Source organism: Trichoplusia ni, chromosome 4, assembly GCF_003590095.1.
Source record: "Trichoplusia ni isolate ovarian cell line Hi5 chromosome 4, tn1, whole genome shotgun sequence".
Lineage (NCBI taxonomy): Eukaryota > Metazoa > Arthropoda > Insecta > Lepidoptera > Noctuidae > Trichoplusia > Trichoplusia ni.
In genome coordinates, this window is record NC_039481.1 from 13,411,022 (window position 1) to 13,424,604 (window position 13,583).

General features: G+C 35.9%; 3 non-coding genes and 1 pseudogene across 3 annotated transcripts; 1 reads left to right on the plus strand and 3 right to left on the minus strand.

Moving 5' to 3' along the window:
- Nucleotides 1-1,339: 1,339 nt before the first annotated feature.
- Nucleotides 1,340-1,458, minus strand: LOC113493594. Its single transcript, XR_003400577.1, has one exon. It is a non-coding gene; the product is annotated as a 5S ribosomal RNA (ribosomal RNA).
- Nucleotides 1,459-2,842: 1,384 nt separating this feature from the next.
- LOC113493597 lies at nucleotides 2,843-2,961 on the plus strand. The gene has a single exon (XR_003400580.1). It is a non-coding gene; the product is annotated as a 5S ribosomal RNA (ribosomal RNA).
- A 3,273-nt stretch (nucleotides 2,962-6,234) lies between these two features.
- LOC113493619 lies at nucleotides 6,235-6,353 on the minus strand. The gene has a single exon (XR_003400599.1). It is a non-coding gene; the product is annotated as a 5S ribosomal RNA (ribosomal RNA).
- Nucleotides 6,354-8,093: 1,740 nt separating this feature from the next.
- LOC113493600 lies at nucleotides 8,094-8,212 on the minus strand (annotated as a pseudogene).
- Nucleotides 8,213-13,583: the final 5,371 nt, after the last annotated feature.

Below are 13,583 nucleotides of genomic sequence, written 5' to 3' on the forward strand. Positions count from 1 at the left end.
GACCATTAGCCATGCCTTGGTCTCGTGTTTTATTTGACTTTGTGTGATCATTTATTTGTTCATTCATTCATTCATTTATTGTTTTGTTCTAGTGTCAGCTTTTGCTTGTTTTGATTTTGACAAAAAATTACTTTTACGTCGATCTAATGTAACGGTAAACTAATTTTTCTCAGATCAGAAAAAGCAGAGACCGAAATTTACCCTTGTAAGTAAAGTTTAAGATACCGAAGCTAGGGGCGAAATATTTAATGTTATACAGCACATGTATCAGTACGTCTCTGGAGAAAACAGCTGCAAATCATGTAAATAGTAAACCTACCCACAATATTACGACGATAGAATATCAATTGACAATCGGTTCCAATTCTAAAAATTTGAAACAAATTTTCTTTATTTTTAAAGGCGGTCCCTTGAGGAGGTTTTCCACAAAGTGTACAGTCACCCCTTTGGATTGCGGATGGTTAAAAACCTAAGGCCCACTTTAAAGTTTTGAGACCCCTAAGTGTTTTGTAGTAGGTTGATTTTCCTTAAAATATTGGAATGTTAGTTGTATATCATAAAATATAAAGCATAACCCTAGCTTTTTCCGAAGCTTTAGGCTTTTACGAACTTGGAATAAGTGTTGTGAAGCATTTAGTTTTTGTTTCTGCTACCCAGGAATTCATATAGATAGATACCTAGAAATCGAATCAACTACGAACAGAAAAAAAGACCCATTAATCCATTAACATTCGATATTTGGCGGACCCAAACAAAAATTGACTGCCAAGAAATCAAGTACTTTGCATGCATATAAGCACATAGGTATCAGGGCGGTCACCACCACATTGAAAAGTATTTTTTTTGCAGTACTTGCAGTTGTAGGAAAGAGATGCCGCTCTACGCCATGTAATACGTTGTCTCGCTCCCACATTGGCGAGGGTCTTGCTGTAGGAGCTGGTGGTAGTCACCCTGGTATGTACTCGTTATAATTTTAATTCATTCCCCCTCGTTTACTCGAGGGACGGCAGGGAGGTCTCGTTTTTATATTTGCATTCAACTCACTCCCGACTTGCTTTAGAGTAATTGCGTGCATTTTATTTTGATATAAATGTGGAGTCCTTGAGCACAATTATCTAATGCTGATGGTATTACAATTTTGTTTTTTTTTTATTTAGTAATGGACTTTTTTTCTTATTTCGTAAATTGGGGTAGAAATGCTGGGGAGCAGCAGTTTTGGAAATTAAAGATGGGAGGTCGATGCAAATAAAATGGGAGTGGTTCTACATCTCCATGAATTGAATGAAAAATGGGAAAAAGTATTAACAGTCAATGCGAAATTAATATTGGAAGCACAAAAAGCCAACGACACGCGGTATTCCCAGGCGGTCACCCATCCAAGTACTAACCGCGCCCGATGTTGCTTAACTTCGGTGATCGGACGAGAACCGGTGTTTTCAACATGGTATGGACGTTGGCGATTGCGATGATAAAATTATAGAAGAGATAATTCGTTCGGCAGCTAACTTGGCTACTTTCCAAAGATAATTTCGTAAATGTCTTAAAATTAAAATGGGCTACTATTTTCGCTCATGACGAGAGACGCTTATTCTCCTCTGAAAATTAAGAAATTTTATCTTTGTTTTGACGGAGTTTTCGCAAATATTCAAGTCATCCACAAAGACAGCCAGATTCGGGACACGCTTTCATGGATCATAAAGTGCCGATCCTATGGGGGGATCGAACCCGCGACGCCGTGGCGATCTCAACCACTCGGCTATGCGTGCATTCGAAATTACTCATAAGATGCAATTATTCGGAAGAACAGTACAGCACTTTCGAAGCGCTTCTGGTGTGCGGTTGGTTTTAATCAAATACAACTATGTGCGAAGGTATTCTACCTGTACCTACATGGACGAGTTCGACTCGCGACTTCACCGCTACTTCAGCTCATGATTAAGGACTCCGGTCGCATCCGAAACTAGTCCGCTTATCCCGATTAACATGCGAGAGTAAGCCTCTAGTAAGATAATCATCAAGAGTCGTGGTGGCCTTGCGGTTCTACGCAAGGAAGTGCTTTTTTCAAAGTTCTATGTACTTTCCTAATTAATCTAAGATACCTGTGAAAAATGGTGAAGGAAAACATCGCGAGGAAACCGGAATTCCAGATATTGGAATCTGAAATCGCCATCCCGCAGTGAGCTAGCGTTGTGATCAATGCTCAAACCTTCCCTATACGAGAAGTTAGTCTGTGCCCAGGATTCAGACGTATATAATGTGCTGGTATAACTATAAGATGTAAATATATGTCAGTATAGTATGTAGCATTCTCCAACAATAAGCCATCGAAACAAAACATACCTAATTTAATTCAAAACCCATTCAACATTCGTTTCATTAATTTTCTAACAAATCCTCCACCTACACCATTAGGTCGCAGAGATGGCTCGAAAAAAAGAAGTATTAACCCGTATTGAAATCAATTACGATAAAGATTTAAAGCTAACATCTGGAACGTTGCAAAATGCCGCTTGATTTTACCGAATTAATGCCGCCCGACACTAGAGCCCCCGTTGTGAGCTTGGATTGCAAAATGTTGGATAAGAAAGGTCCTTCTTATTTTTTATAGGTACGTATTAAGGTTGCTTTTTTTAAATTGGCTGTTGTAAACTTGTTTTTTAATTCTTTTCACATATTTTGTTAGTGGCATAAAAAGTTAAATACTGTTGTAGGTCCGTTTTGTGATTGTTTACCATTCAAAAATTTTACTTATGCAGTTTTTGTTAACTCTGAGTTACTTATTTTTTGTTACTCTAGTCGTAACTTTAAGCTTAATGCGATCTTAAATTTTTGCTTTACTATTGTCAACGTCCATACCATGTTGAAAACACCGGTTCTCGTCCGATCACCGAAGATAAGTAACATCGGGCGCGGTTAGTACTTGGATGGGTGACCGCCTGGGAATACCGCGTGCCGTTGACTTTTTGGCCCTGTTGTTATATTTTGCTATTTTAATTGTCAATTTTACCAATCATGTTATGTCCGGCCTGCCGTAATGATGGTTGATTTAGGATCCCTAAATTCCATTCCAGTATTTTGCATTCTTAGCGTGTGACCCTCCGAATGCTGCAAATAAAAACATTAGATATTTACACTTGATCAGTTTTGCGCCCTTTCGCCTAATGCATTTAGTTTAATGACCCTAAAAATCGTTAAAAAGGTCCCCGGGCCAGACACAAAGTGACAAAGTGATGTGTTTGTTCTAATTTAAATTTCTCGAAGTTATATTTATCGCTAACGTGTTGGGTATAAATCGATATTCGGAGATCGGTAAAATATTTTGACCTAAAATGTGGATAAAAAAAAAAAACTTATTGTAATCAATATAATATGTATAAAACGAAATACGAAAAGTTAAAAAGGCTGTTTTTTCAAATTTATTTTATTTCCAAATTGTTATAGAGACAGCAAAAAGTTAAAAAGGTGAATGTCAAAAACATATACGTTACGTAAAAGCTCTATAGGCGCCTGTCAATATTCTAATAGCAAAACACGTCTAAAACTTTTTGCTCAACGTTATCAACAGGTATAAAAGGGGAAACGTCGTCGTTCAAAAGATGTTTTTACTCAAACTAGGCATATAGAAGCCGGTATCACGATCAAAGATATTCGTTTCGTTTGAAACAATACGAAATTAGATAATGTGGGGTATGCGCGCGGCCTTTTGTGCTCCTTTTTGAGTTATGATTACAAATATAGATACTGGATATGACCAAAAATAATTGAAATTTAGTTTATACATTCTTACCTCAAAATCTGTCGTTTTACTTTTTTGAAAAAAAAAGTATTTTACCTACCAAACCAATGCCCATTTTCACCTCAGTTGTCGCATAGCATTTGGTGAAAATGTTACACAAATAACTAAATCTAGAAGCATCTATAGTTTCAAATCGTCCAGACTAACTGTAACTTCCTCAAATTGTTCGTCAAACTCAAGTACAATTAGTCGAGCCGTTTCCATCCACGTGATATCTTCATGTCTGGCCGCTATTCCCTCAGGTAATTCGGATGCAGGGAAGAGGAAGAAGTTTTGCATGCTAGGGGAACTATTCCAAATGTTGTGTACGCCACTTGTATACCATAATAGCCACCTTGAGGCAAAATGGAATGAGTAATCCTTATAGGATCGAGGGGTGGAAAGGAATGCTCGAATTAAAGATTTACGCAAATTATATCGGTTAGGGTCGGATTCCGATTCAAGCCTTTGTCTTTGTGTTTTAATTAACCGTTTTATTTATGGTTTGTTTGATGATATTGTTTTGTACGGGGTTAATTATGGTTGTTTTGGTACGAAGTTGTTTGCTTAAGGATAGGGCGTTGGATTGGACAGGGTTTTAAAAATTGTATAAAACAATATGTACATATATTTGTCCGTATAATCAACAGATTACCGTAAAGTTTGTGATTTGGAGTGTGAAGAACACGAGAAGAATAAACGCATTCATTGCTAAGCCTAAGAGCAGTTCCATATGTGTACATAGGACTCTTTTTTATCAATTGTTGCTAAGTTGGAGATCGATGGACATTCATAAATACACTACCTACTAAAGGTAAGACTAAAAATATTATAGTAACATCATTCTTCAGCTGTCCCTTACCAAGCTGCATAAAAGACATTCCAAACTGGCGACCACATACTTTGCTCCCCCTCCTAACACCAGAAGGACCTTCAAATATGTCGGCATACATTAACAATTTTAATTTGAAATGCCGCAGACTATCAAAACGGTTCCCTACCCCATTTATCATCACCCAAAAACTCCGTATTATGTTGGATCACAACAATTTCAACCAATTTACTGTACCCATATCCTGGGGAGGGGAGTTGCATATTAAGATACCTTCGTTTATTTATGGGAATTTAAGGAGAATCATCCATCATAAATGCTGATAAGTTTGTGGAATTATTGTATAGTGCTCGATTTGTTGTTTCTTGGTTTTATGGCAGATTAGTCTCAATGAAAAACATCATCAAAGATATATAGTGTCCGCAAAAAACACTGATATTTTAATTCCTTCTGCATTATAATTTATTATCTACGGTTCGGACCGGAGTGGTTGGCGCTCTTTGGGGGAGGCCTACGTTCAGCAGTGGACGGCAATAGGCTAAGATGATGATGATGATCTACGTTTTAATAAAAATTAAAGTATGCTGTGAACCATTTTCCCGAACAGTGATTTCTCTGTGAAAGTTTTTAGTCTGCTATCAATAAAGGAGTTTCCAAATATAAATGTAACTTTACCGTTCCATTTTTAAAGAAAATATATCACCCTTGCCCCCACATTTCTCAGAAACCTAGGTCTACGAACCTTAGTGCCAAAATAATATAAAAGGGACATATCTGGCGTACTCCATCAAACTGTCTACGAAAAAGATCTTCCATATTGGATTATATGGATAAAAAATCTATTTGTAAGCTCCCCAATTGGTAGAGGTCCTTAAAGTGTCCAGTGCAACTTATAGGGGCAATTCACGGCAGATAGCTCAATGTCAAAAGGGGGAGCAGAGCCGTACTTGTACAGTGTAGAAAAAGTTGGACAATTTATTGTGAGTTGAGATGCTATCAATTGTGACGTCATGAGAGGAAGGGAGGATGAGTAGAGTATTAATTGTAGGTGTTGGTTGTTTCTGAGTTATGTTTGTAACTTGTAATTATGTAGTTTGTAGTTATAAATTTGCGTGGTCTCATCAATATGACAGGCATGGACAAAAAAACCGTCAAAGATCCCAAGAAGGTTTTTCTTTCTGTTCTTGCCTAATAATTAATGTCATTTAAATTCGTATTAATTCGTGTGCTTGACAAAGGCAATATATAGTTATTTTTTTATTTTTCCTTAGTACCTCTGCTTTTACAAATTTTAACAGCAAAACTATTATAAAATTGCCAGTTTTCCATATTTCTCAACCAGTTTTTCTTCGAAGTTTTCTGTAGAAGTCAACTCGGAAGAGTTTTGTTAAATAAAACAAAATGTAAAATTAAATCAGTCACAGCTTGAGATCTTAAGGAAATTTAAATGTCAGATTAAGGATTTGCTTGTACAAAATGAAATACTACAAGACTTCGAGTGTATTAATTAACATACATTTTAAACCAATGTAATTTATATTGAGTTGGTATCCAAAACAAATTATATATCTTTCCAAACAGAAGACCTTATATAAAAATTTGGAATTTTCAAATAGTCGTTGCAAAAAGTCAACGGCACGCGGTATTCCCAGGCGGTCACCCATCCAAGTACTAACCGCGCCCGATGTTGCTTAACTTCGGTGATCAGACGAGAACCGGTGTTTTCAACATGGTATGGACGTTGACGAGCATTGTCCAAAAAATAAGGATTGCCTTAAGAGAAAAAAAAAACGTGAATTGTAGATACACGTGTGTGTTAGCGTTAGGTTCTAGTATTATTACTAATAATTATTCTTTTAATATTGTGGGACGAAAATTTATTATTTATGATGTGTAGCTATAAAATCTTGGAACGCTATACATGAGACTACCTATTCGTATCAAAAAATTCTTTAAAACACATTCAATAATAACTAAAAAAACTTACCCAAAAATAATTGACGTCCTGTGATCCACACGAGTCCGTCCCACTCTCAATAAGGGGCTTATCATCGGGCAGTTTTGAGTAAACCATCAATAAAAAGTCCCCTTTCGTGAGTGAATCGGAACAGTATAATTCCATCATTTGGAACGAATCAATCTGCTGTCCGATTATCTTGTAGAAAACCTTTCAATTGTTAACAAATGTATCATTTAATGAATAAATTGTTTGATTTATTAACTGATAAATTTAATTGGAATGTCTTTCGTTTTAGTGTTTTGTTTTCGTCGTTGGATTAATGGAGAGAAGGATTAGACAAATGTTCTTTGATTTTTGTACTTTCTTTTTTTATACATTTACAAATTTATTATTGTTTGTACACAACTTTTATCAAGTTTGATATGATTCATATGCTTACTTAAAAGGAGGTCTCTACGTAAGACTGACTGTAAAATTTGATGCTTAAAGAATCAACATATTTTTTTAGTCAAGAATAAAAAACAATTTCGATTGAAAGGGTGTTGCAATTTAAGTACCACAAACGTTCACGCGTTTCAAATCTTATAAGTTGAATTTTATCCACATCCTGATTTCCGCTTGAGTTGAAATGTTGACAACATAATCTTAATTGCTTAAAAATGCAATATTATGATACGTCATATAGATGATCTGATGCTGGAGCTGGAAGGAGGCGGCCATATAAATGAGCTCTGTTAATAACAACACCCAGTTAAGATTTTGAATTGTCTTTTCGAAAACTTTAATTTCAAAGAAAAAAGGAATCTAGCTCTAGATATGCTTTTTCATATAGAAGCTTAGTCAAATTAGCACCAAAAAATTCACTTCAATTTAAACTCTTCATTAAAAATGTCTGTCTTCTTTAGCTATCGAATACCGTCTCATCACAAGCGTACTCTATTTTCCATATACCATGAACACTTCTCACGTGCTGTCCCAATACAACACAAACATATCCACAATTCACAAGCATATTGATTATTGATATCGCTACATGTTACAGCCAAAACAAAATTCCCCTGGCAAGACAAACAAAACGGATGCATGACTACAAGTTGCATACACCGCTCCCAGGAGACCACATAAAGAGCTACCCTTCGCAAGAAATTCGGGGGAAATTTCCTCACTGTACCAACTTACCCGATCCTCCCCTCACAAATTTAACCTGTCATGTCTTATGAACCTTATGTGTGTACGGATAAGGTCTATTTTACAATGTTTTGTTTTAATTGTATGTTTGTTTTGGATACATGTTCGGTACGTCACAATAGGGGTAAGTAATTTAATTGATGACGTGTTCGATTTAGGGAAATGGATGGTGCGTTGTAAAATAAAAAAAAAAGTCCCCTATTTTGCTGACGTTCTTTTAAGTAGCGCTCACAGTAGCGTGAGCAAAAAAGTCTACTTTTATAAACAAAAAATCACTTAACTGTCTTAAAAGAAAATGTGCGGTACATCATCATGTGAAGGAAATTAAAAAAATAAGAAGTCAACGGCACGCGGTATTCCCAGACGGTCACCCATCCAAGTACTAACCGCGCCCGATGTTGTTTAACTTCGCTGATCGGACGAGAACCGGTGGTTTCAGCATGGTATTGACGTTGACGATTTGCTTATTAAAATAATTGTAAATGCTCAATTATTTTAATAACCAAATCGTCAACGTCTGCGAGAATGTCTTAGAAGATGTCCATTGCAAGGCTCAAGTCACTGCTAGCTCTATAATATGCTTTGTCGTGTAAATATTCTTGTCTTATTACGGACCTTCATTATCTACTGTATTGTGGTAGTCTCATGTACACTTAAATCTATGGTTGTCTGAGCGCTCATACATACAATACAGGCAATACAGCTATGCAGCTCTACAAGAAAAAAATATACTTCGAAAAACACAATGAGCTCCGAACGATTTTTTATAAAACACCTATACTTTCCGAAATAGTACTGACCCTTTATAGACCAAGCCCTGTTTGAAGGGTGACGAATAACCAAAAATACCTAATTAGAAAAAAAAAACAATTGCCGCACGCACAGCAACACGCAGCGAACACAGTGTTACAAAGTGTTACAATTGGAAAGCATTGTGTGCAATAAAGTCGTTCTATTTATCGTTCCCTAGGGCATGCGTGATGCGCCCCTCACGTGTACTGGTGTAAGAACACGCAACTGTTTTACAACCTCTGGTAACTTGCTATGACTCATTGGGAATTTTAAACAGCTGGAATTTTTACTTACTTTGAACTTATTCGACTGGATGGATAGCCGGTAGAGTTTAGTAAAGCAAATCCATTGTGAGCGACGTGTGTCCTTAATAGCCTGTTATGAATCTGAGTTTATTTGCTCATTCTAATTGAATGTTTAGTATTTGAGAGGTATGCATAAAAAATGGCGAGTCAATGTAAATTGAAGTAGTGCAGAATTAGTTATATTAACTTTAAGAGTAATTCTTTGATGAGTTAGGGTCTGCACTAATTCTATAATCAAAATATTTTATATATTTACTCTTGTCTTTCTAACCGCTTTCTTCATTCAACAAAAACAGGTGATACCGTTTCGTATTCCTATCCCAGGAAAATACTCAAAATACAATGCATCAATATATAATACTCTCATGTATTGAACCAATAATCAATCACAAAGGCACCATAACTGCTGCATAGAAAATTAAGGTCACGGCATGTTCCCTTCGCGGAAACCTCACGTCAATCCCCATAGTCGGACATTACCACAATAAATCATACTGAACAAATATCAGAACAACGATAAAAACCGATGAAATTCACAAATTTCGGGGCAACATGTCATCCGTCACGGTCGACCCGACCCGTTAGCTTTCGCATTATAAAGGGTTAAAAATCACTTCGCATAAATCTGCGCTATCTGTCTAAATGACCCGCGGTTGTATTCTGCGGGTTGGGTCATAGTACAGAGAACTTAGAAGGTACACTATGTTAAACTATTCGATTAAAGAAACCCTTCCTTAACAAACAATTTCGAGACTAACGTAAGACAGACAAGACATCCTGAGCCAAATAAGTCAATAAAGGCGCGCGACAGGGTGCGACTTGTAAGACAAGTAAGTATTTGTGTGTTTCACACGAGCTTGATCTTTATGCATATGATTTTAATATCTGTAAAATAACCCGCAAAACGAAAATTTTATTTTGTAGTACGTAACTTGTTTTTTTAAAGATCACTGCTAAGAAAATCGGCTTTTTTCATTATTTATCTATTTCATTTATCTTCATTCAGTCATAATAATAATTAGTAATGGTCCTTCTGTACCAACTTTTCAATGGTAGAACGTAATCTCAACTGTCAAATGTAGTTTTTCATCACCGGCTAATAGATGGCGGTGTTTACAATTCAGTTGTTCAGAGTTTCGGTGTTTAATCTCATTTGACAGGCGATAGACGGTGGGCTTTCGGTTTCCTGACAGATTCGTAGTATTCCACAATGTTTACAGTTACTAGAAATCTATTTTGGTTTCATCCAGAAAGTGATGGTAGGGAGTATGATCTGATTTCTGTTTTGCTTACATTGGCATAATGCTTGAACATTTTCAAAGGCAATGGCAATGGTCGATTGTTATGACCCTTGGACTGCCGACTCAAAGTTTAGGATTCCTGCACCTATGACTTTTTGAATTCACGTACGTATTACAAAGCTATCATCACTTACGATGAGAAAACCGGCACAACAGTTTTTTTCAGTTCCAGTGTGCATGTCGTCGGAAGCCTACAGACGGCCTAAATTCTGACACCAAATTATTTATTTACCAGAACCTTATGACTGTAAAAAAGTCCTCTTACTCTTGAAGACATAAATACAATAAATTGCAAATTTTTTATTCAAGAAACATTTTCGTCCGAAATGCAATCAAGACAGACAAAACGAGGATCCGCTAGTTTTCCTCCTATTCAAAGTGTCATGACTGAAAGTCGACTTTTGCCCGGGAAATGAAAAACTAATCCTCATTTGCATCTATTAAGAATTCATTTAAAATCACAATGTTACTGTCTCTAGTCACAAAGATCTTTTTGAAACAAATCGACCGTCTGTACGGAAGTCGGCGGCTTTAATTTCCGACTTCGACTGTTTTTTTTTTATCTTGCTGCCGTAAAGAGATTAGACTTTTGTTGCGACTTGTTGAGATCTAAAGGGAATTGATGAATTGAAAATCCTTCTGAAATGCAATTTAAGTTGCCAATGATGTAGCAATTGGATTTCTTTAATGAATTGTGTTGTTTTTGTTTTTATTTCTCGGATTGTATAAAGGTTCGGTGTCAACTATTTGAACAATGTGAGCAAATCTGTGAGATAATAATCTTATAATTATTCAATGTATTCATTGGAATCACTAACCAAAAGAATTAATATCTCAGGCCGACCGAGGTATAAAACTGGAATGAAGTTACCTAAAACAATTTTTTTAACAGTTCCAGATACATAGAAAACCTCAATATGACAATCTTTATATTTATATATATCTTATTTATACTATCTTTTTTGACAAGCCTGTCTTTCTTAAAGGGCATACAGTTCCTTGAGAACACCGCCGAATTTTGGCAAAAAATCTTATGAAACCAATTCTTTAAGACAATTAAAATCAAGTCATTTCAACAATACTATTCTCTTATATAAAAAAACTTGATAGTTAAAACAATCAGAAGTCGAGCCATTAAATCGCCCACTTCTCTAGACCTCCATAAAACCCACAATTTCCTCACTTTTCGTACTAAAAGGGGATAGGGAAGGGTCTTGTTACATCGGTACTTTGGGAAGAACTTTCGTCGCTCGAAGCCATCAAGATAATTGATTAATTAAAGCGCTGCAGCGTCCTCTAGTGGTTTTATTTTGTAGTAAAATGGCTTTTTTATGTCCTAGACTCCTAGATCGGTTAGTGAGCTTGGAATTTACTCGAGAATTGGCTGGTTCTATGGTAACTTGACATTCAGAATTTTTGGAAAATAAATGAAATTGAAATAAATGTTTTCATTTGCTAAGTGTTTTTCTTCAGGCGCAGTCTGTTTAGACTGGGTGTGTGCTAGTCGTAGAAGAGAGGAATAAAATATGAAATCTTCAATAGTTTTCTCAGAAACCTATGAATTGATTAACAGTATACGAATTATCTTAAATTATATAATCTTATTTTTTTCTTCCCAATAAAGGTTTCTTTCCACGAGGAATTTGGAATATATTTATAATCCAAATTATAATTGAATCACTTATCTTTTACACTTGACCATCTTATGATAATATTATTCAACACGTTTGAGTTACAAATTGTAATGATAGATAATTTGCTAAACGTACCTGGCAACACAGCCCTACACAGATACTATCTATAAATCTTTGGACACAGTTAGTTAGTCGAATGTTCATTAAGTGAGGTATTCCCATTTGATTTGCACCATCACGTAATTTACCGATTCATGTGTCAACCACCGTACCATAGCAAAACCATAAAATTTTTGCCATGTCATTGGTTATTCCTAATTTTAGTTCAATTTTGGTCCAAGTTATGAAAGTACATTTTAATTGGGATCTGGAAAAATAGCCAAAATATTTTAATGTTGAATGAATGACATAAGCAAGGCTATATAAAGAAAAGGCTGACCCACACTGACCCGCACACACATGATTTTTGATTCTGAAATGTCCAGCCTAAAATAAAAATAAAACTACATATACTGTTTTTAGGCAAATTAAATATGACAGGCTTGCACATTCTCTTCTATAAAATTCCTGAAACAAATGAAATTAAAGTAGATACTAATACTAATACATCTTCAATATTTCTCCGAAAAAACTGCTACCAAACATTTTCTTTCTAGTTCTTATTTTAAAATTGTCGCCGAACCCGCTGTCACTCGCATCTTCGGCGGCGTCTAACCGTCCTCACACCGTCCATAACTCAGTGTTCCAAACGATTAAGCGAACTCAAATGTAGTGAGAGAGGGTTAATGAAGTACGTGCGATAGCCTGAATGGTACCAGCAGAACGGCTTGATTGACCTATCAAACTTACAGCTGATAAGTAGTGGTTATGTGGGTTTAGATAAACATATATCTAACTAATCAAAAGACCGGTCATGTTTAAAATGATGTATGTTTATACCGTGTTAAAAAGCAGTGATTTTTAGGTTATTATAAAAAAGTGCATCAGCTGATCTAAAAGTCACCTAGTTAGGTGCTACTTTTCAGTCAGTATCTACCTTTCCAGTTTGAAAGTAGCTTTTAGTCAAAAAAATACAAACTACATATTGGATTGTTATTACCTATACCAGAAGAGTTTTTTGCTTAGCATTCGGGTAATCATAGGCTGACATTATGCAACAAAATTTCGCTTAAAAAGGCAATGCCATAATTAGGTCAGCAATCTGCAAACCTACCTGCTAATTACCTATCCATTCAAAAACACAACAAAACCGATAATAATGAAACAATTAAAACTCTCATAATCCGCTGTATCGAATTAAAATCGCAAATGTAAGCGCGATGTCAATTAAAACAAAAACAGTGCGCGACATCGTTTATTCGCCGAAAGCCGACTGGCGACGGCCGAAAGCTGACGATCCGATTAGCGCGTCCAATAAACAAAGAGCACGGGCCGTTATTAATTTTCGATTGGTGCAGACGTCGCAAGCGTTCCACGATTTAAATTTGAATTGGGAATTCGGATTATGATTGTTTGGAATCAGAGGTGTGGAGATTATCTCAACGGTTTGTGAAACACAATAGGTTATGTTCAAACCTATTATTTGGTGTTCGACCGCTGTTCTGTTTTCAAATAGGTTTTACTCGTTAAACTATTTGGGAAGTTTCGATGTTAGTTTGAGGTTGTGCTAGTTACTGGGTTTATGTTCGGGGTTATTTGAAAGTCATATATAAAATTCAAAATATACCTTAGGTATGCAATGTTTTTTTAGCGAATGTACAAAAATATCAGGACGCTAGAAAAATTTCCTGAATGGA